Source organism: Vanessa cardui, chromosome 30, assembly GCF_905220365.1.
Source record: "Vanessa cardui chromosome 30, ilVanCard2.1, whole genome shotgun sequence".
NCBI classification, from domain to species: domain Eukaryota; kingdom Metazoa; phylum Arthropoda; class Insecta; order Lepidoptera; family Nymphalidae; genus Vanessa; species Vanessa cardui.
The window spans coordinates 6,134,792-6,159,609 of record NC_061152.1 but is presented as its reverse complement, the minus strand read 5'-3'; positions in this window follow the sequence as shown (position 1 = coordinate 6,159,609).

Genomic DNA, 24,818 nt, shown 5'->3' with positions numbered 1-24,818 from the left:
TTAGGTATTTCAATCGGATTATCATGGGTCATGCAAGTTTCGGTAAGAAGTAACACATTTGTTTGTCTCGTAACTGAATCTTGTAAATCGTATTTATGACTATTTAGACTTTGGCAGTTGAAAGTCATTATTGAAATGCCATTTCTATTACTAATAAAATCTAATACACTTTGAGCTATCGTCTCAACACTATTTAAAGACAGTCTTTTGAATTCTTGCAACAAAGATACAGTCGATGCAGCTTGCTTTCGATTATGATAAAACCTGAATGTAGAATTATCGTTTTTTGTCGTGATATACAATTTTTCAATATTAGTCACCCGAGAGAGCGCAACATAAACGAGTTCCTGAGAATGTGCTTTACTATACTCATATACTATTTCGTCAAAAGTTCCACCTTGCGACTTATGTATAGTTAGAGCAAGAGCTGAAGTTAATGGAAAATGTTTGCGTTTGGCTATACATTTTCTATCCGATGTTAATGAAATATTTGCTGTTCGTAATTCAATGGGAACAGCGAGATTGCCAACTCTGTTTTGCACTGCTAGAGCGGCTGCTTTTTGCCTTTTTTTTCTACCCACTTTATCTGAACCACAAAACTCTAGCCAAACTCTTATTAATGTGTTACTTTCATCAAATTCTAGATGTACCAATTTCCCAACAGCACCATTGCACAAACCATCAGAAACGTCGATGTTAGTTGTAATAACATAATGTTTTCCAACGACAAAAGTAATGTGATAAGGCAGTCCTCCAGTGTCAATAACAGATTTTTTATGTAATTTAAGTCTAAAATTAGCTTCTTGCTCAGCACTTTTAGCGCCAATAATGACGTCTACGGACATTGAAAGAACTTTGTTTTCACATTGGCTTAAAATCAAATTGTTATAGGCGGCAACATCTTCATTTTTAAAAAATAAACGAACTCCATCAGGACATAATGTAGCAACATCCTCTTTTTTGAAAAATCTCGATTCAATAAGTTGAAACTCATGCTCATCTAGTACATCTCCATTACCTATTTTTGTCAAAACTTGTGAAAATGCAACATTAGCTTGTCTCATTACTGTGGTGAGTTGATAAAATTTTAATTTTCTCCATAAATGCGGCCCAATCATGCTGGTTCTGATCGTCTTGTAAATTGGTGTCGATCTTACTGGTGGCAATTGCCGTAAATCTCCGATCAAAATAACATCTATACTTCCGAAATCTGTGTTTTTGCCTGTTATTTGTTTTAGACGATTATCGATTTTATGTAGAAGTTCAGCACTAACCATGCTAATTTCATCAATGATCAGTACTCTGACATATCTGAAGAGAGATCTGTACAATTGCAACGTTTCTGATGATAGAGGCAAAAGTTTTGAAAGAGAAATTTTCAGCGCTGTATGAACAGTTGTACCGTCAATGGCCACGGCAGCTTTGCCGGTTGAAGCACATGTAATATAGGCATTGCAGTAACCATCATTATCAGTGTACCTATTGTAAATTTCCATAATCAGTTTGATAACGAATGATTTTCCCGTACCTGCTGGTCCCGTAAAAAAAATTTGAAACGGTTCTTGAATTGAAGTTTGTAAATGATGGATTATAGTCATAAGAATATCTCTTTGTTGATCATTGGCCATCCGCATTAAATTATAGAATTGTTGATAATCCATTAAATTTTCTCTTTTTTTAGCTACAGCGCCAAGTTTATGCAGAGATGCATTTTGTAAATCAACGTTAGCAGTTGAGTTTGGATCGCGTAGCAATAAGTCATAAGGATCTCTTTCATGCAATATATCAACCGCTCTTAATAATTCTTCGTCTTCTTGTTCTTCATCGTTTTCTCGGCACAACTGTCTACAAATTTCTAAAGTTTTCTCTATGTCCAAATTTGATTCAAATTCTTTCCTACGTTCTAATATCGTATCTTTGTTGTCCTCGTATATTTGAATGAACTTATTTTCAGCAATAATATCATTTTCTTCACTTTGAAAAGGAACATGCAACAGAACCATCTCACGCCTGTAATCGTTGTAATTGTCAGCCATATCGTAGTTCCTGTATCTTATTATTTTTGCAGTGTCTCTTTTAGTGTAAGTCCCCTTTGTATTTAGGTAATATTTTGCAACGAATTGTGCTAACGTAACATCGCGGAGTTCTTCAGGTCGTTTCTCATATTTATCAAGCCAATTCTCTTTCCAAACGTTCGTACAATCATCATCTAACGCTTCAAGCTCCTTCATAGATTTTCTAATTCTTGCGCGTTCAGTAGGAAATACCGTTGGAATGTAGACTGTCACCACCGATGACTTAGCCATAGGTTCTCTTAATAAATACCAAGCAGCTTCTTGTGCCGGCATTTCAACAGACTGAAGTATGTCAATACTCATTTTTTTCGTGATATCGACAATGTCGAATTCTGGATGCTCGTCCATTATGTCAATTATTTGTCTTTGCAAATTACTTATCCCTCTATTATGCTTATTGACATATTCAACAACATATGTTGCACAAGCATATTCATCTAGTATAATCTGAAAATCCATGTTGGATTTCAAATGATGTAATACGAATGGATTAAAAGTGTTGTGCCATTTTTCGGCTGGTGTCCTTTTATAGAATAATTTTGGTCTACTGATACCAGCACGAATAATATCGTAGTAATGATCATCAGAAATAATACCATTATGCGAGTAAAATTCATCAAAATCTGTGTAGTCAATATTTTCGAGATTATTTTTTATAAACTTAAATCGTTCCTTATATTCTTTGAAAAGTGCTTCTGAGTAATCGGGATCAGTGTTTTTCATAGGTATCAAATTAATAGTTTTTTTTGTTGGCATAAATGGTGCACCAAATCGACATTCTTGTTTTTTATTAGGATCCATTTTTTTATAACACGTGAATGTGTGTTTGTGTGTTACTAGTTTTATATTTCCAGACGCCTCTGACGCTGACACAGAAACTAATTCGTCGATTAATTTAATTACTTCGGGATCATTACTTGATAAATCTTCAGGAACATTGTCCAACCAAAGAAGAATATGAGCATGTGGGCTACCACGATGTTGAAATTCTATTCTTTTGAAATAATGTATTACTCTATATTTTCCGAATGAATTTCTTTTCTTTGATTGCAAAATTTTTAACAGACAATTTACCATTTTATTGAAATAGATTGCACAAGTTACGGCATCTTCATTCACAAGTTTAGCTTTATGCACATAACTCATTTCTGCTAATAACTCACCTGAAATTTCCGTTCCCTCGTTTTTTAATTTGTACAATAATTTCAATAAATTTTCCCAGCCAGTTTCATTGGCGCTGAGAGTCATAAAAGTAGTTGGTGGCCCTAATTGCCTGATCATTGCAAAAACATCTTTTTTGCGATCTGACCAAAACCAAGCAGAATTTGGTATGCAGCGAAGAAATGCGAGATTTGTTTCTAAACAATTATTTATATATTCTTCAGATTGAATGGTCTCTTTTGTAATTGAAGTACCTTGTCCAACATGCTTAAACGCAACATTGACACATTTACTAACTCTCAACCTCATGATTTTAGCAGCGATGTATAAAAGGTGTTGTGGGTCAGTAGCACGCCTATCAGTACGCCGAAGTTCGCTGGTAGCTTGCATGAACGGAGTAACAATAACACCATCTCTGTATGTTCGAAACTGACCGCCGTAGATTGTCGGAAAAGATAGTTCTTCCGCATGTTCATCCATTAAAATACTGATTGGCCTGTTATATTCACCGGGTGCTATACTCAAAAAATAATCATCATTCCACAAAAGAGTTTGTTGCTGCGCAACTAAATTGTCTTCAATTGGCACATGTTCACTTATTTCATCCATATTCAATTGCGAAGTACGTTCATTGCCCGTGAAAAAAGATTCATCGATTTTAATGTCATGATAAATATAAAGAGGCGTAGATACTAAATACGACAACCACTCTTTAATATGGCTCTTATTTATAAGCCCGTGGACATAACTAGTTTTGTGAATCAACTTCTTTTTCAAATGCACATAAAAGCAATGGTCATCTTCAATGTTTCTTGGCAATTGTTTCACCATTGTATTAACTTCAACAGGTACATTAATTATCTGGCCATAAATACCGTACTGACCATTAACGTGTCTCAGTCTACGAATCTGCATGAACGGTATTCTCGGGGAAATCAACCGTTGCTCGATAAGGTTTAACGTTGGTAAATGTGATGGAAGTTTCGGATATGCAAAACCATTGTAGGTTGACATGAGAGGAATTCTTTCTTTCTGCAGAGATGTATAACACGTAGAGCAGACTTGAACAATTTCACCAGGTATGTAATTCTAAAAAAAATCAAGTTCGTATTATCAAGATATAGAAAGAAAAAAATATAAAGTGAATAATTAAGAAATGAAATTACCTGTAGTATTGTTTTCATAAATAAAATTTTAACAAAAAGAAAAACCGACTTCAAACAAAACACTATTTTAAAACAAATGAATATGCACGAAAAAGTAATAAAAATAATTGCGTATTCAACATATTTTTTAGAGTCTTCCTAAGTTAAATGAAATGAAAAATATTAGACTACTTAAAAGTCGATTAACGATTATATCATGTAGTTATAGTTATTGGTATATTTGGAGCCGGTGTCAGCCACGGTGCCCTTGCCCCAACAATCAAAAGAAAGAAGCGATACGAGCCCCTTGATTGATCCAGTATATTATTGTGTAAAAGGTAATTTGTAAAAAACATATTTGTTAAAGTATTCTCGTATTGTTTTTTGATAGATATACTGTAGGGTTTTATTGGCTGACACCGACTCCAAATATACCAATAACTATAACTACATGATATAATCGTTAATCGACTTTTAAGTAGTCTAATATTTTTCATTTCATTTAACTTAGGAAGACTCTAAAAAATATGTTGAATACGCAATTATTTTTATTACTTTTTCGTGCATATTCATTTGTTTTAAAATAGTGTTTTGTTTGAAGTCGGTTTTTCTTTTTGTTAAAATTTTATTTATTTTCTGATTTTAAGTGAAGCTGATGTTAATTAACTAATTTTTTTTAATATGGATAGATTAAGCGTTCCCTTTATATGAGTCAGAAACTACTTCGAGGACAATTTCAAAGGAAACTTGCGAATAAAGCAAAAATAGACATTCGAAAATGCGGATTTAATACGTCATGCGGCGTAAACTACAAGGATCCCTCGAAAGAGCTGTAATCGAACTCAGCAAAAAAACTTTGAAAAAGACCAACTATATTTCGTACATCATATGACATCACATCACATACACAAAATTTGATTAAAGATAGTAAGAAATTCTGCCCCATATCGCACCCTAACTGCGAGCCGTATAGGAGTTCCATCACTACATAGTATAAAACAAAGTCGCTTTCTCTGTCCCTATATCTTTAAATCTACGCAACGGATTTTGATGCGGTTTTTTTTAAAAGATAGTGTGATTCAAGGGGAAGGTTTGTTTATATAATACATGAACAATATAGTAAAGAAACACTGATAATTTTAGAAGTTTGCGATGTGATGTCGTATATAAACAAATTCTGTAGTATATTTAGTATCAGTATTGCACCCGTGCGAAGCCGGGGTGGGTAGCTAATTGATTATAATATTCGACTATGATAATTACATAAACATAACCACATTACGGAAGGTGACTCAAATATCCAAATAACCTATAAATAAAAGATTCGACCGAGTATCGCTAACGTGCTCCTCAGAATTGTTCCGTTCCCTTCCGTTCCGTTACTTTGTCACGGATCCTGTGCTCAGAACCTTACCAAACTTTCACCAAATTACCCTTGTAGTATATATTTTATAACAAAAAAAGAATTATCAAAATTGGTTAACGTGATTTTCAGTTATTCACCCATTTGTCGCGCATATACATAATGCAAATTTAACACTTATGTCGTTTTCACATGGATACCATCATCGGAAAAAAAAATAAAAAAAATGGGACCCCACGGGAAGCACTACCTTTCAAACAAAAAAAAAATTATCAAAATCGGTCCACCCAGTGAAAAGTTATGAGGTAACAAACATAAAAAAAAAAAAAAAAAAAAAAAAAAAAAAAAAAAAATACAGACGAATTGATAACCTCCTCCTTTTGGAAGTCGGTTGAAAATACTTTCATGTTTACTGGTCGACTTTTTCAAGTCTCCTTTCCACCATAGTCTGTCGCAAATAATACAAGAATGACCGAATGAATTACTCGTAAATTCGTTATAAAAATCAATATGACTTGTACTGTGTTTACGATAATTTGTATAAACTGGAATAGTATCATCATCAATGAAATCCGTATTATTTTCACCAATTCGATCTTCTCTATCAATCCCAATTTCATTTCCATGATTGTTATGGTTATCTTCTGTAGGATCTTCATCGTAATTATCACGCAATAGTTCAATATTGGCATCAACATGGGCTTCATTTTGGGTAGCGTCTTGTACTGTCTCCAATAAATCTGATACTTCATAAAAAGGTGTGAAATGTTGTTCACGAAGATGAAGATGAATCCAGTTTTGTGTATCATTCGCTTTAAAATGACAAAAGATAGTGTCTTCATTCGTTGTAGTTATGTTGTAAAAACAATAATGTACACAAATATTTTGATTGTACATTTTAGAGAATAAGTACAAACAATCCAAATCTCCGTAACCATTACTGCTGGATAGAATGTTATATGCTTCTTGCGGATTGTGGCAGGAGTTTAAATAGGGTGAATCGCGCAACTGATTTCTCAAGTCACAACTCTCAATATTAAGTTGCAAAACACTTATGAGCGAGTGGAATAGACAATTACCATCGCCAGGAATTGCTGTGTTTCTGTGTAGAATAACTTCAGGAGTAATGCATTCATTACGCTGTTCATAAATATGAAGTTGTTGGCTGTGAAATTGATTTTCTTGTAGCGTTACATTTTCTATATTTTCAACAGCGCTACATCGCACGATATTGTCTTCATTACTGCACAATTTTCGTCTTTTTCTGTAAAAAAAAAATGATACAATCCTTAAATTAAATAATATTGAAGCATATATTACAATTTGTTTGTAGATAGATAAAAATAAATAAGAAATAATATTATTAAATCAACTTACATATCCATGTAAGATTTTTCTGCATTATGTTGACGAAATTTCCTTTGACGTTCAGCATTTGATTTTGGTACTGTTTTTTTTATTATTCCTGCATTTTTTTTCAAATCTTTCTGACGCTGATAATATGCCCTTTGACGTGCATTAGTCTTTTTTCTTTTTAGCTCTTTACGCTTTTCTTCTCTATAAAACGAAAATATCTAGGTATAAATAATTGAGGTTATCTTTATAGCAGTATTATATTTTCAATTTAGAATTAATACTGCATTTGTGATAATAATAAAATGTATGTATATAGAGTACTCACTCGTCTTCTTTCACTATTTTTTCGTGACTTTCTTCATTAATAATAAATGCACTTTGTTCATTCATATTCAAAACACTTTATACACAAATTTTACAAGTACAGCCGTTCACTGTTGTAGATAAATACTTATACACCTATATACTTTCTCACAAACAGCTGATTATGTATTCGTCCGATTTCGGAGCAGCTCGTCTCGATTCGGGCGAGTTCCGTAAAGTCGTACAATACGTCTAATCGCACGACACACAGCGCCGTGTCGAAGACTGCCGAACTGACACGACATTAGACGATGCACGGCCTTCAAGCCACACCTCCGTGCCCGTCGGAGTGGGGAGCGTGAGGTTTTTTCGTTACGGAATTTCTGGATTTAGTCCCCGCGCTCAAGGCCTGCGATAGAAGCTATGCAATAGCTTAAAAACAGAATTAATTTCGCGGTTGTCGGCGTCGCAGGAGCAAAGGGTAAGACAATTACTTACCCACGAAGAGTTAGGAGATCGGAAACCCTCTCAATTTCTTCGACATCTGCGAAGCTTAGCTGGAGCTGAGGTACCGGACGAATTCATACGTTCGCTGTGGACGAACCGATTGCCTAGTCACGTTCAGGCGATTATTGCAACACAAGCCGACCTCCCTCTCGACACGGTGGCGCAAATTGTAGATAAGATCCACGAGGTATCTCTGCAACCTCAGGTAGCAGCAACATCGACGTCGACTTCAATACCGTCAGGATGTCCAACGACACTCATAGAAAAGCTTGTTCAGCGAGTCGACGACCTGTTACGGCAAGTTGCGGAACTATCCATCAGGTCCCGCTCGCGTTCGAGAAGTCGAGCGCGATCTCCTCGCTGGCGTCGACGGTCCCGGAGCCGCTCTAATGCTGGCTCGGGGCATTGCTGGTACCATCGCCGTTTCGGCAACCAGTCGACGAAGTGCCGCTCCCCGTGTTCGTTTCACTCGGGAAACGAACCAAGCAGTCAGTGAAGGCGGCAACGCGTGACTGTGATAGTGTAGCTGGTGGCCGCGTTTTCGTAACGGACTGTAAGACTAAAGTGCAGTATTTAATAGATACAGGTTCTGACCTTTGTGTATATCCACATAAGTATATTCGAGATAGGAAGCGTATAAAGACAGACTATCAGCTGTTCGCAGCCAATGGGTTCACAATAAATACTTTCGGCTGGGTGAACATTTCCTTAGACTTTGGACTCAGGCGTGCTTTTACGTGGCGTTTTGTCATAGTTGACGTCACTAAACCTATTATAGGCATAGACTTTTTATCGCATTATAATTTGCTTGTGGACGCTAGACACCATCGCTTAATAGACAATATTACCTCACTAAGTGCTCTTGCTAAACCTGCATCACATGTTGTGTGCCAAATTAAATCTTTTACAGGTACTTCGCGATACCATGACCTATTTTCGCAGTTTCCGGATATTACTAGACCCGCTGGAGACCTGTCTCCGCGTGAGGTCAAGCACAACACACTCCACTACATACGCACGACTTTCGGACCTCCAGTTTACAGCCGTCCTCGTCGTTTAGCACCGGATAGACTCCGGATTGCTATCAAGGAGTTTGAGGATATGGTAAGAGCAGGTATCGCAAGGCGATCCGATATCCCGTGGTCGTCCCCGTTACATCTCGTGCCTAAGAAAAACAATGAGTGGCGGCCATGCGGAGATTACCGTGCACTTAACGCGCGCACAATACCTGACCGATACCCAGTCCGCCATATAGGTGATATAGCACATAATCTTGCCGGCTGCACAGTATTTAGTAAAATTGACCTAATCCGGGCGTATAATCAGATCCCGGTCAACATTGCTGATATACCTAAGACTGCTATAACTACTCCGTTCGGAATGTTTGAGTTTCCATATATGAGTTTTGGTCTACGCAATGCTGCTCAAACATTCCAACGCTTCATAGATGAAATACTCAAAGGTTTGGACTTCTGTTTTCCCTATATTGATGACATCCTTGTGGCCTCCCAGGACGAGACGCAGCACCGAGAACACCTGAAGCAAATCTTTCGGCGTTTACAGGACCACGGTGTCGTGATCAACGCTTCGAAAACCGTATTAGGGGAGCCACAGGTGGAGTTTCTGGGGTACGTCGTCTCTGCAGAAGGTACGAGGCCGCATCCTCAAAAGGTGGAAGCTATACAAAAATTCTCGCAACCCAAGACCATTAGGGAACTACGAAGATTTCTGGGTATGACAAATTTTTACCGTCGTTTTGTTCCTAGCGCAGCAAGGACACAAGCCCCATTGCACGAGCTACTGTCTGGTCCAGCTATCAAAGCCAGTACACCTATTGTTTGGTCAACCGAGCTTCAGAAGGCATTCGAAGCGTGTAAGGCAAGTCTAGCTCAAGCTACACTTTTAGCACACCCGCATCCAACAGCTGAACTAACTCTGTGGACAGATGCTTCAGAAAACGCGATCGGCGCTGTACTCCAGCAGAAAATAGACTCCGCGTGGCAACCGCTTGCTTTCTTCTCCAAAAAGCTCAGTAGATCACAACGAAAATATAGTCCCTTCGACAGAGAATACAGTTAGAAGTAATGAAGATCGCCGTACTCGATCAGGTCGAAGAGTACGTTTTCCCGACGCTTTTCGACCTTAACGGTCTCCGGGGGGGCTGATGTAGCGTTGAATAAACGCATTACTCGCTTCATGCATAGTTGGTCAAAGCACCGCTATGCGTGACGTCGACTTTACCCCGTTCGCCAGTCGTTTTCTGATACCGACGCCGAGAGGCTGCGTGCGCACCGTTTGATACTCGTTGCTATGCAACGTTTTTATTATTTGGCTTAATTCTTCTTATATTTCTTAGTTGTTCTATTTTCTTACTTAAACGCTATAACTGTACCTTCGCTATATCTTTCTTGTATATACCTTCCGTGCTTGTGAAAATATATGTGTGTAAAAACTATATCGTTTAATTTATCGCTGCTTAACTTTTCCTGTGATAGTTAAATTCAACTATAGACTATTAATAAATATCAGCCTGTTCCATTACAATGCCCATAACTCGCCTCGTATCCGCGGCGCCGCGTGGACATTAATATTTTAGTGCGATGATAATTCTATGTAAAAATTATAATATTACAAAAATAAATTCGACACCTTTGCAATACATGACAAAAGTTTTACCGAAAATGATCATACAGCGCCATCTGCCGGTGCGCAAACGTTAACTCAGTGTTTGAATCAACCCGGGTTACTGCTGTTGTCCGTCGTTACCGACAACCATAGAAGCGAGAGACAGCAGACTTGTCTATAATTTATTGAAAAAAAGTGTATTATTATGCAGCAAAATATGAATGAGCACCAAAGTACAAATGTACAAAACTAAGCTTCAAACTTCATGTTTATTCTCGTTTTTAAATAAAATTGATTATCATTTTCACGCGCAATGCTTATACTAAATATATTACAGAATCGCTTATTATAGGCCCCGAGTGCATCGCAAGTGGCGCCGCCCTCGCGGATCAATCGGAAAGTTAGTAGATGGTTGTGTGGCCATGTGGTGACAACAGTCGTTCGGAGTGAACTCTTCATTAATTTACAGCTATGAACAAAACAACACAAAAATTATATTTTTATAAAACAAGTACCACAGCATCAGTGTCATACATCATGCTTTGAGGAAAGCGAAAGAGCAAAGCATTAATTTAAGTAGTACAAGTGAAATTGCTGTGAAACTAGAATCTACAATTGCTCTAAAAATACTTAATTAGTATCTGATACACCAAGTCGAGCAAAAAAAGCGGCACGGCCGTACCATCCTTTTCTCGAAGCAATTCAGGCCATTTTCGACCCCCTGTAACTTCGTTGTGGATAAAACTAGAAGACTGAATTTTCAATAACCATGTAGGCACGCACGCATCGCATGTTTTCATGCGATGGCCGAGTTAATATATTTATATAAAACATTAAAGATTTTTAAGATTGAGATGCGTCACTATAAGAGGCTGTCAATAATTACGTAACAACTTAATGCTTCGAGTACTGAGATTCCAGACACAATTGATTTTCAATTGTTATGGACCACGATCGTGGTCTTAGGGAGTGGACGTATTAAGACAGGAAGTCGCTTAAGTATTAAATGTACAAGACTTGGTATTACACGGATCTCACAACTTTTTACCGTATAACAACTGAGTTGCGAGACTTGGTTTTTTTGACAAGTTTTGTTTTTGATGGGATATAATTTACAAATTATTTTATTTAGTCATACAAATGTCGAAAAAACATTTAATATATTTCAATAGTGCTTTATAAATAAACTGCTGTTTTTAACGTCTAATTTTTGTTGAACACTATTAGTTTTAATTTTTTAAAAACTTTTGATGTTTCATTTTTTGTTTAATCGTACACATTTAATTGAATGTTTAAATCTTTAAAATATAATATCTCACAATTAATATTGATATTCTGAATCAATTTAATAAATTATGCGATAGGTAAAACTTTATTTTATTCCTATTCTGATTGCAGCGCCATCTGTAATGAGTTCCTATTTCTTTTTTTTTATTTGTTTGCCTAACGACTTAAAGTATTTGAAAATTCCTACAGTTTCAAACTTATAAACTACAGAAACAAAATGATACATAGAATATCGATAAATACCGGGTGCAATAAGAATTTTAATGAAATAAACAAATAAATACAAGAATAACAACAACAAATAATACAATAGTAATTAATTCACAACAAAAAGTACACCTAAGTCAAGTAGTGACATAGAAAAGTAATGTTGTCCATTTACTAAATAAAATATATTTCAATAAATATTCGTCCGAAAAATATGTGAAAGCACAGGACGCGGAATGTAAACCCTGACTGTGTTCCACCTCACGTGAACATCTAAGTGCTGTTTGGTACACTCGGGTTAATTTCTCAGTACATAATTTCTCTCGCAAAGTAAATTTTAACATATTTTAACCAGTCTCAGAGCTTTGTTCCGGGCTCCAGAAAAACACACTTTTGTACTTCAAGATTTATTTAAAATCACAATTCACTTGGTTACACTTGCCGATGTTCCGAACGGACTGACTGTACATTTCATAATATCAACTGACAACAACAATTCGTTATAATAAATAACTTATCACGTGTTTACAATCAGTTGACAGTCTCTTAACATTAAACTTAACAAAACCAAGTGCATAAAACATAATAATTTATAATAAATGCTAATTTAATAATAACAATTGGTAATAAATGCTAATACATATTATATATTTTTTGCGTACCATGCGTCTGGCTTTATTTTATTTTTTTTCTCTCTGCGGGTCGGTCTCTGCGCTCCTTGCGGGGCCAATCGCTAGCGCCGTGGTCCGCCTAGGCACTAGGCATATAACAATTACAATAATTTCTAGTAGGGACTTTCATAGAGAAAAAAAAATGATATTTATTTAATTTCACACAAATTTTCATACGGAAAATTCACACAGACAAAAAAATTTCTTAGAATTCTTCTAAGTGAAAATAAGTAATTCGCTAAGTTTATTTAATTGGCCCGGTCCAATAATGACGTCACCATAGTGGTCCATTGATGGCAACTAGGTTTATCAACATAACGAAAGCGTGTATTTAAAAATATGTACAATAAAGTGAAAAACTTCATCATCTCTGTAAGAACAGATAAATTTGCTACCCTGATGTATTACAATCATCAAACATCAATAAATACTATGCTATTTACATCACTTTGTTGATGGCTCGGTTTTTATATGCTTTATGAAAATAAATGTTTAGTTAATGATTTTAACAGTTTTAAAAGGTGAAACTAGGTGCTCTAGAAGGCGAAACAACAAATGATTCAAAGTCATTATCAATGCAGATAGAACGCCATTCAATGCAGAGCATGAAATGCGTTTTAATGCTGCCGAATCATTTGTTGTTTTGCCTTCTAGAGCACCTAGTTTCAGCTTTTAAAATTGTTAAAATCATTAACTAAACATTTATTTTTATAAAGCATAATCCTAATTTTAGCGATGATTTCTCGATTAGTTGTGGTATTGAAAATGCATCGAAGATCAATCTTTTTCCAAGTTGTCCATGGAATAAATGTCCAGAAACTGGAGATTTTACTCAGATGCTGGAAGAAGTGAACCAATCATATGATACACTTTAAACGTAGACGCGAAATTATTTTATTGTACAATATTTGTTGCTCCAAATGATGTCATTTCAAAGCAAGAATTGTAAGTTCTAATATGCTGAAGGAAATATTCAGACTCCTCAGTAGTTCCCGTAACGTAGATAAGAAGAGGTTCTGGTGGTTCAAACAGTTGTGGTAAATACATTTTGCCAGTGGATTAGCACTATATCAGCAGTTTATTTTAAACATCGTAGCGTGACCATATGGGCATACTATATTCACTGAACCAATGATCACATCGGGATTTATTGAGATTGGTTCAATTTCTTGACTTAGTCTATTTTAATCGTTGATCATCCAGTTGGGCTCACTCATCAGGTTTTTTAGTATCTCTTGATGAAGATGCTTGTTCGAAGATCTGGAACTTGATCATTACGGATGTTCCGATTCTTTTTTTCTTCAATGGCATGGTGGTTTCTATTTATATACATTATTTGATTCAATGATGATCAATGATTTTTATTTTTTATTTCATATTTTATACTTTTATATACATACGTAAGGGCCATCGGTTGGTTATTTTTAATCATACGGATGAAATAATTACTTAATTAATACTTGTACGTACTCATTTTCATGACAATCGATGTAGATATATGTATATCGCAGCGCTACCTGGTGGCGAGTTACATCAATGGGGATAGCATAATCTCTTTATTCATTTAATCTTAATGATCGATCAAATAGTTTCGGAGTTTATCGATGACACACACACAAACTCATCCAATTTTGTATATAGATAGCCTATCATTTGCGCAAGCACATGTTTTTCCTGTATACCAATTTTATAAATATCGGTGCATCTGTTCTCGAGTTATAGCAGAACATACATACAGACAAAAATGTCAAAAATGGTAAAAATTATGTTAGTCAATCATAAAAAGAATACTTATGACGAATTAGGACAAAAATAAGTGTACAGACAGACTCTAGAGATTTATATAGCAGTATAGATGTAGTATTCACGTGCAATAGCTTTATTATTAGCGTATTTCATGTATAACTTTGGTGTTTCTATACCGATTTCTATGCTTCTTTTTTATGGAATAGTTAATACTGTTAACTTATTTGATTTGGGATGATTGAGAGTGTTATAAACGCAGGAATTGACAAATATAATCAGAAACCTTCGAACTACTAAGCTATTGGGAGTGACACGTGTTATTGTGAGTCAACCAACAGTCAATGTGTGAAGGTAGACAAAGGCTGTCATGGGATATTTTTTATATAATTTTAAGGAGAACATTTCCGTAATACACAATTTCTATGTAGCTTTAACCAATAAGGTTGTACACGCGACGGCAGCTTAAAATATGGAGTAACTTCTTCCGTTTTCCCGACATTTCCCTTCACTACTCTGCTCCTATTGACTGCAGCGTGATGAAAAGTATACTATAACCAGCTCAGGAGAATGAAAAATAATTGTACCAAGTTTCGTTAAAATCCGTCGAATAGTCTTTGTTTCTATAACGGTTATACGGACAGACAGACAGACAGACAAAAACTTTACTGATTGCATTTTAGCCATCAGTATCGACCCCTTTTCAACCTCTGATAGTTATTTTGGAAAAATATTTCATGTACAGAATTGACCTCCCTACAGATTTATTATAATTATAGATTATAGATTTATACATTTTGGCGTTTTATATTTTATATTTTAACTTAACATTAGCAGATATTCGCTGGACTTCAAGCTCGCCGTCGTCCTTTCGAGGCCATAGGGAATGCACTTCGATATCACGAGTTGCCTTCCTATCTCAGAAGGCCGTTGGGGCATACTTCCAGGATCAAGTGATCCTTTGGGAGGGGGCGATGGACGACTTGTCCGGCGTCCGAAGTTGGTTTTGACTGGCTCCTGCGGGCACCGACCTTGCCCGGGATGTGTGTTATCCTACGCAGACGACGCCCTCATCACGGTGACGGAGCGTACCTTTCAGATGGCGGCCCTAAGTTCGGAGTGTCGCTCACGGTGGATCGAATCGAGATGCTGGTCCTGATGGTTTCTCTGACTAAAACGGCGGCCATCCTAATCCACGGTCCTTGCTGAGGTCTCTCTGAGGGCCCTCCAAAGGACGGTAATTAAGGCGCAGACACATATGAGGGATCAGGGCCTCATCCTGGATGGTAGATGGAGCTTCGGGCAACATTTTGTCCAACTCAGCTTAAAGCTCATCAATGCCAACGTAGGAGGACCTTAAACACCTTGCCTGCGTGTGCTCTATGGCATTGTATTTTTTTATTTATTGTAAATAAATAAATCTAATCCAATCCAGCCCATTTCCGGCCACTGCTGGACATAGGCCTCTCCAATTGCACGCCACAGATCGTTTTGGGCTACTCCAATCCAGCTCCTGCCAGCCGTCTTGCGAAAGTCGAGACGCGGTCTCCAACCTAGAACACGTTTTTCCCAATCGTTATCGGTTCTGCGACAAATATGACCCGCCCACTGCCACTTCAGCTTACTAATCCGGTGGGCTATGTCGATGACTTTGGTTCTCTGGCGGATCGCCTCATTTCTGATGCGATTCCGCAGAGAAACACCGAGCATACCTAGCCCTTTCCATATCACGCTGAGCGACTTTAAACTGGTGGACCAGCCTTGCCGTGAGTGTCCACGTTTCGGCTCCCTACGTCATGACGGGTAGAACGCACTGGTTGAAGACTTTCATCTTAAGGCACTGTGGGATCGATGATGTAAAGATTCGACGTAATTTTCCAAACGCTGCCCAACCCAGCTGAATTCTTCTATTCACCTCGTCCTCAAGGTTGTTTCTACCTAATCGCAAAGTCTGCCCAAGGTAGACATATTTTTTAACAAGTTCGAGGACGGTACCGTGTATCGCAATCGGTTCCGGTAGAACATGGTCATTGAACATGACTTGGTTTTATCCAAGTTTATTCGTAGGCCAATGCGCACAGAAGAATCAGCCAGATCGTTCAGCATCTGTTGTAGGTCAGCGTTTCTGCCACGATGACGATGTCGTCTGCAAATCTCAAGTGAGAGATGTATTCGCCATTGATGTTGATGACAAGTCCTTTCCAGTTCAGCGTCTTGAACATATCCTCCATTGCAATAGTAAACAATTTAGGGGAAATAACGTCCCCTCGTCTCACACCTTGATGCAATGGTATAGGATTTGTTTGCTGATTCTGTACTTGGACGGAAAATACACCTATTTGGTTGGACTCCCTTAATGCTCTTAACAAGGCTCTTATCTAACGGGACCGTGGGAACAGTGCTGCTGACCCGCTTCGCCGAAGAAGACCAGAAGAAGGAGTCTTCGCTATGGATGTCTTCTCCTCCCGCCATAAGTGTCCCGGGGTTAAGGGTTTCTGTAGTTATGTAGTTCCCTAAGAACTCCCTAGGAAGTGGAACCCCACAGAGGCGAGCCTACCATCAGGACGTCACGGTAGTATGCACAAACGGCTCTTTTAGCAGGTATACACCCCGCCCCCCACCTCATGTGGAGGAAAAGTGGTAGGCGTTTTTGCAGCGAAAAAATAGGGCGGCATCATAGGTATTGCACGCAGGCGACAAAACAGCTAGCGGCGGGCCTGCTCTCTTTGCATTAGCAGGTGAGGCGTCGCTCTTCGAGCTTCTTCCAGTCGATGATCGTTTTAGTCGGGGCGGGAGCGGAGGGCTCGGGTCCTAGTTGAATTAGGACGGGGCGGTGGTCGGAGTTTAACTCGGCGAGCGACTCAATCGAGCGCAGCGATAACGCTACGTCGTTTAAGATCGCTATGTCGAGTATATCAGCGCTGTCTTTGCGATTGCTAGTTAGCGAAGGAAAGCGGGTCGGGGTGAGAGGGGCTACGATCTCGAAAGTGAACGTAGCGAGAGAGGTTAACCGGTCGAGTATACGACCGTTGTTATTAATTTTGAATGAATTCCATCGGGAGTGCTTAGAGTTAAGGTCGCCGGCCAGAATGATCGAGCTACCCATCGAAAGGAGCGACTTAAGGTCGCTTTCTAGTAATAGCTTAGTGGGCGAGAGATAGACTGAGGCTAGTACGATAGGTTGATGACCTGTCATAGCCAGCTGACAAACAGTCACCTCGATGTTGCTAAGCTGCGGCGGATCTAGAGGTGAGCAGTGAAGCGACCTCTTATAATAAATTAGAGTGCCCCCGAGGGCGGTGGGCCCATCATTGCGGATGAGATTATAATTCGCTATCTTAGGATCGCAAATGCTCGGTTTTAAGAAAGATTCCTGTAGAAGCAGGATATCAATCTGATGCGCGGTAACAAATTCGCGAACTAGGTGGATTTGATCGATAAGACCGTTTGCATTAAACGTCGCTAGAATTAGCGATCGGGGTTTTATTCTACTATTTAATGACGCCATTAATGCATCATCTGGGTGGGGACTTGGTAGCGCCATATGGCGTCGATAAGACCTGCGTGTTCGCAGGTCGCCTGAATCCTGGCCTGCGGATCGTGTTGCGCTGAGCACAGCTTGCCTGCCAGGGTGCTTAACTCCATTGGATTGAAGGATCCAATAAAATTGCAAACTAGTTGCAAATCACCCGCGATGCTCGTACCGGATGGCTTGGCGGGTGACGCTTTAGTTGGGGTACTTTTTTTGCAGCCGTTGGAATAGGCTGCGGAGTGGTTGAGGGCTTGGGACCCATCTGGAGAGGGGTTTATCCCAAGCAGAGTCCTGAGGGGGCGGGGCTGCGACTACAGGAGTCGGCTTAGAGGCGACTGAGGTCGCGGCCTTTGTACGGCTGTTCGCTTTTTTAGCAGCGAACGACTGTTTGCGCCGAGGCGCTTTATCGCACCCGCGGTAGTTCGCGGGGTGGCCCTTCGTCCTGCAGAGGACGCACGAAGGCGGGTCGGTCTCGCTGCGCTCCTTGCGGGGGCCGTCGCTGGTGCCGTGGTCACCTAGGCACTTGACGCACCTAGGGCGGGCGAAGCAGTTGCGCGCGGAGTGCCCGTACATTTGGCAACGGTGACATTGCCCCGGGGCACCCCGGTTGCGGGGGACTTTTATTCGGATGCCAGACAGGTGGCCAACTTCCGACTAAGACAACGAGCACTAGCTCGTAGGGGCGTTTAGATTGCGCGTGGTACATCCTGTATACCTCGCGCACTGGCAGGTCTTGCTCTTTGAGGCTCTCCATGATGAACTCTTGCTGAGTTCGCAGGGGAGCCCCTTGATGACCACTCGCAGCTGCTTCTCGTCTTCGAGAACGTACGAGTGGTAACCGATATTATTGCTCCACAGGAAGGCGGTCAGGAGCCTTGTGTTCCGCGGAGGTCGGGACAGTTACTTTTTTACCTTGCGCGGTGGTGCGCGCGTGAGTATAATGAATACCCTGCCAGATTACACAATTGATGAAATTGTATATATAGCGAGAATTGTAGAAAAAGTTGAAAGCGCGATTCAGGATCATATGACGTGGAACTGTTTTTAAAGTTGTACGTTGAATGTCAGCGTCAGTTGTTCCATATTGATATACATAAGTATGTATGAAAAAATATATAAAAATATATATATAAAAATAAATATATAAGGATAATTTTATTGAATATTAATAAATATCAGCCTGTTCCATTACAATGCCCATAACTCGCCTCGTATCCGCGGCGCCGCGTGGACATTAATATTTTAGTGCGATGATAATTTTATGTAAAAATTATGATATTACAAAAATAAATTCGTCACCTTTGCAATACATGACAAAAATTTCATCGAAAATGATCATACAGCGCCATCTGCCGGTGCGCAAACGTTAACTCAGTGTTTGAATCAACCCGGGTTACTGCTGTTGTCCGTCGTTACCGACAACCATAGAAGCGAGAGACAGCAGACTTGTCTATAATTTATTGAAAAAAAGTGTATTATTATGCAGCAAAATATGAATGAGCACCAAAGTACAAATGTACAAAACTAAGCTTCAAACTGCATGTTATTATTACAAAACCCCATCTTTGCTTACTGAAAAACAGATATTCGTTTTTAAATAACATTGATTATCATTTTACCGCCCGGCCCGGCTTCGCACGTGCAATGCTGATACTAAATATATTACAGAATGGCTTATTATACAATTCCAGATACTTAATTCTGTAATATCTTCGAAAATATTCATTTGAATTACATACTGTAATTATATACAAACTCTATCTCTATTTAAAAAAAAAAATCCACATCTAAATCCGTTGCTGAGTTTTAAAGATTTGAGCATACAGAGGGATATAGGGACAGAGAAAGCGTCCAGGAACCGGGGAGTCCCACACCCCCCCCCCCCTCACCGTGGGGGAAGAGCGTAATGCGTTTTTCCAGCGAGAAAAAAAAATGGCTATCCACAATAGAATAAAAGTTGCCAATTCGATAAGAAAGTGATAGTATAGTAGATATATTCTGCGGATTTTAGCAGCCTTTTCCCCGTATTTGCGTGTCGGTAAAGCAGTACCCGTTTCCCCCGTTTTTGTCTGTACGATCCGTCGTAGCGTCGATACGTGTCCGCTGAGTGGCGCGCTCGTAGCAAGGAATCCCGGAGTTTTATACATTCACGTGCGTCCAAGAAGCTACGAACTTGCGAAAATTGTCTAACCAATGTAAATTCTTTCGAATTTGTACGGACAGACGTGAGTATTTTCATCTTTATCTTGTAATCTACCATACAAACTGAATGTGATAGTTGATTGTGCAATTACGAAAAGTTGTTTTTGTCAACATTTTAAAATAGGAAATATATGCAAAGAACAAGAACATAAAAAAACCGTTACGGAGAGGTTATGATTTATTGTTTATCATGCGTTTGTTTGGTACTGCGTAAGTTAATTATTTAGGCGACTGGAATATGATGATCAAATGCCAATATTTATAAGGTAAATTAACGCTTGTTCATTCAATTTTGAAATATTCTTTCTCGATTCACTCCTGTTTTTGTCTTTTATTTTTGAGGGCATGCACTTAACTGGTCAGGTTTCGATACATAGCTCGCAGCTTCTCTATTCTTTCCATTTTCCATGTGCATTGGTCGTAACTCTTTTTTGTGTTTCTGCTAATATTTTTGTTTGGTTCGACTATCATCTCCAGAACTATTTTCCTATTGGTTAAGGGCTTTTTCAGGTGCATGTTTTCTTAATATTTCTTTTATAGTGGAATCATGAGTGATCGTCACAAAACTCCTCGAGTTTTTGCCAGTGGCTCTCAGAAGAAATTGCAAGCAGAACAAGAAATCTGAAGAATCTTTAGCTAAAACAAATTGACTAGTTTTTTTACGTCGTTGAATAAAGAAGAAATCCCTCAAGACCCTAAAAAACAACAGGAGATTCAACAGTAAATGAAGATGTCGATAATATCCAAGATAGTCCCGAGAGCCCGAAGGCTGAAGTTTCATCAGACGACACCACACAATTTTCTATAACTGAATCTCAAACTCAAAAAGAAGCAGAGTTGAGCGAGGGATTAAGCGGTCTCAAAATGACATAGGTCTTTGGTCTGTTAATGTAACGAAGGAAATGATCGCTTATTGGGCGAAAAAAGTTTCCACGGAACTTCAAAATTGCGATCAAGTATCGCTGCAAAATTCAGTTCCTCGAGATCAATCTCGAGACATTTCCAACTTTGTTCGGAAATGTACAAAAAACATGTTTACACGCCGCAATAAAAATCAAGAGACCGTCAATCGATTCTGGCTTTGCTTTTCTCCGACTACGGGGAAAATATATTGTTACGCGTGTAAATTATTGTCCACTCAAAATACAAAACTCAGTGGAGAAGGCTTGCATCTGATCGTCGGTCTGAACATGAGATTTCGAAGACTCATTTGGAATCAGTAATGAGTTTACTGCAACGAGGAAGTCACAGGAAGGATCGACCAAGAGCTAGCAATGCAAGAGGCACAACAAATCGAGTATTGGCGAAAAATTCTCAAAATTATCGTTAGTACGATCAAACTCATTGCTGAACGCGGCTTGGCCTTTCGAGGTGACAATGAAATTGTTGGCTCACCGAAAAATGGAAATTTCCTGTGAATTTTGGAATTATTAGCCGAGTATGAACCAATCCTGGCTACCCATTTAAAAACGCATGCAAACAAAGGGAGTGGTCATGTCAATTACTTTTCGTCCACGATTTGCGAAGAACTGATCAATTGCATGAGTGATAAAGTCCTAACTGAAATAGTATCCAGGATAAAAAAAAACCCAAATATTATTCCGTATCAGTGGACTCTACTCCCGATGAATCTCACATCGATCAGCTAACTATAGTTGTTCGATATATGGAAGGATCGACGCCAAAGGAAAGATTTCTTACTTTTTTACCAAACTGCAGCCATAGTGGCGAAGCCACAGCAAACGCTCTACTCACATTTTTAGGTGACCATCAAATAGACATAATGGATTGCCGCGGCCAATCGTACGACAAAGCTGCAAACATGAGTGGAAAATAAAAAGGATGCAGGCTCTTTTCTATTTTGGACAAAAACCATTTATCGGCGTTTGTGCCATGTTGTGGTCATTCCCTTAATTTAGTTGGAAAGGCAGCTGCCAACTCTTGTCCATCAGATGGATGGTGAAAATCTGCACGCTGCAGCAGAGGCATTGGTGACAGTTTATCCGGATCATTTAGAATTTAGTCTTGGTAATGAGTTGGTCCAATTTGTAACTTTCATCGACTCATACAAAAAGAACTATGGAAAAGACCAATCTTCGGAAAAATTTTACTACCAAATTCTCGAAGATCAAAATTTCAGAGCTACATTTCCAAACATTGAAATTGCATTGAGAATGTATTTGGTTTTGGTAACAAATTCCACGGGAGAGTGCTCGTTTTCAAAAATTAAAATTATAAAAAATTGGCTTCGAATCACGATGGGACAAAATCATCTATCAAAGCTTTCTCTTCTGAGTATCGAAAGTGATCTACTCCGAGAACTGGATTTCAGTGAAATCATCAACGATTTTTCGGCGAATAAAGCTCGGAAGATTTTGTTCGTTAACGCTAAATTTTGATTTCAGATAATTCTCGTTTCCGATTATATTTATATGTTTGTTAAATAATAAAATAATTTATACTCGTCATTGATGAAAGAAAATGTAAGAGCTTGTAAATCTAACTTTAATTTTACCCTTGTAAACCCCAACGACATAATACGCGCCTTTAAGTCACTAGACATCAAGAAAACGGCTGATTTATGGGGTATTTCTCTAAAGGTGATAAATTCGATTATTGATATAATTGCACCTTTTCTTGCTTTAATATTTAATAGTTGTGTCCACCGTGGTATATTTCCTGACCTGATGAAACATAGTAAAGTTATTCCAATATTTAAATCTGGTAGTTCTTCAGACCCCAATAACTATAGGCCAATTTCGATTCTACCTACCCTGAGCAAAATATTTGAGAAAATAATTCTGAATCAATTATTAGAACATTTTAACAAACATAATCTGCTTCATAGTAAACAATTTGGATTCACGAGGGGTCGCTCGACAACAGACGCTGGTATCGAGCTTATTAAGAATATCTATGAAGCCTGGGAGGAGTCACGGGATGCCTTAGGGGTTTTCTGTGACTTATCCAAAGCCTTTGATTGTGTTCAACATGAGACTCTGGTCAGGAAACTTTATCACTATGGAATTAGAGAATGTGCGCTTGACCTTCTGACTTCTTATCTTAACAATAGAATTCAGAGGGTTGACGTTAAAGGAAATAGGTCTCCTGGGGTCTCAGTTGGTATGGGGGTTCCTCAGGGATCAATTCTTGGACCTTTTCTGTTTCTCACATATATAAATGACTTGCCCTTTCTTGTTGGGAACAAACATGATATAGTATTGTTTGCTGATGATACCTCCTTAGTTTTTAAAATTAATAGAAAACAGGTACAGTACGACGACGTAAACAATGCTATAGCTGATATAGTACATTGGTTTAGCGTAAACAATCTTAGGCTTAATAATAATAAAACAAAAATTGTGAAATTTAGTACACCAAATGTACATAATGTAAAAGCCGATGTACTCATTAACGGGGAATCTATGGATCCAATTGATTCTGCTGAGTTTCTTGGCCTTACTGTTGATGCCAAGTTGCAATGGGGCCCCCATATTAACGGATTGGCGAGTAGACTGAGTTCTGCGGCATTCGCGGTCAAAAAGATTAGATTATGTACCGATGTTGATACGGCTCGCTTAGTATATTTCAGTTACTTTCACAGTATAATGTCATACGGTATTATGCTGTGGGGCAACGCAGCCGCTATCCATACTATATTTGTGCTACAGAAGAGGGCTATTCGCGCAATCTATAACTTAGGAGCTAAAGAATCGTTAAGGAATAAATTTAGAGAAATCAAGCTATTGACTGTTGCTTCTCAATATATATTCTGCAATGTTATGTATGTAAGAAAAAATATTAATGATTTCATGAGAAAATGTGATACTCATAGCATTGGTACAAGGAACAAACACAAACTTGTTACTCCTGTTACTCGACTACATAGAGTCAGTAACTCCTTTGTGGGGCAATGTATACGGTTTTACAACAGGATCCCAGAAAGCGTTCAAAATGCCTCTGTTGCCAAATTTAAGAAAATTATTAAGGAACGCTTGTGTGCAAAAGGTTACTATACAATTAATGAGTTTATGATCGATAGCACACCTTGGGAATGAAACGATCGCCTCCTGGCTATTTCATCTCATATTAAATTGTTTAAATAATATATGAGACAAATAAAAAAAAAACCCGCTGAGTTTCTTTCGCCGGTTCTTCTCAGGTCAGGGTATTTTCTTTTCCGAACCGGTGGTAGTGTTTCAATTGACCATCAATAAGAAAGTGTTATGCTTCCATATTGAATAAAGTTATTTGAGTTTGAGTTTGAGTTTGACTTGGTTCCACAACGAATTATTTATTGAAAAAATCAACTGAAAAAAATTGTCCACTTTATTTGGAAAAAAATTTGGGGCCAGGGGCCTCCACTCCTCTGTTGCCCTTAGGCCTCTCGACCTCTAAATCCGGGATTGTGCGTAAGAGAAGGAAAAGCCGTAACGCGTAACGTAACTAAGCGGTTTGCCTTCCATGAGTTGTCACAAAACTCGTGCACATTCGAGCGCGTAACGCCATCTATCGGCATCTGTTGCCGAATACTGTTAGGAATGTTTTGAGTCATGCTTTATTTTATTATATTTTATCACATAAATGGATAAAACTTTAGAATTCTTATTGATTTAATATTTAAAAGACATTGATTTGATT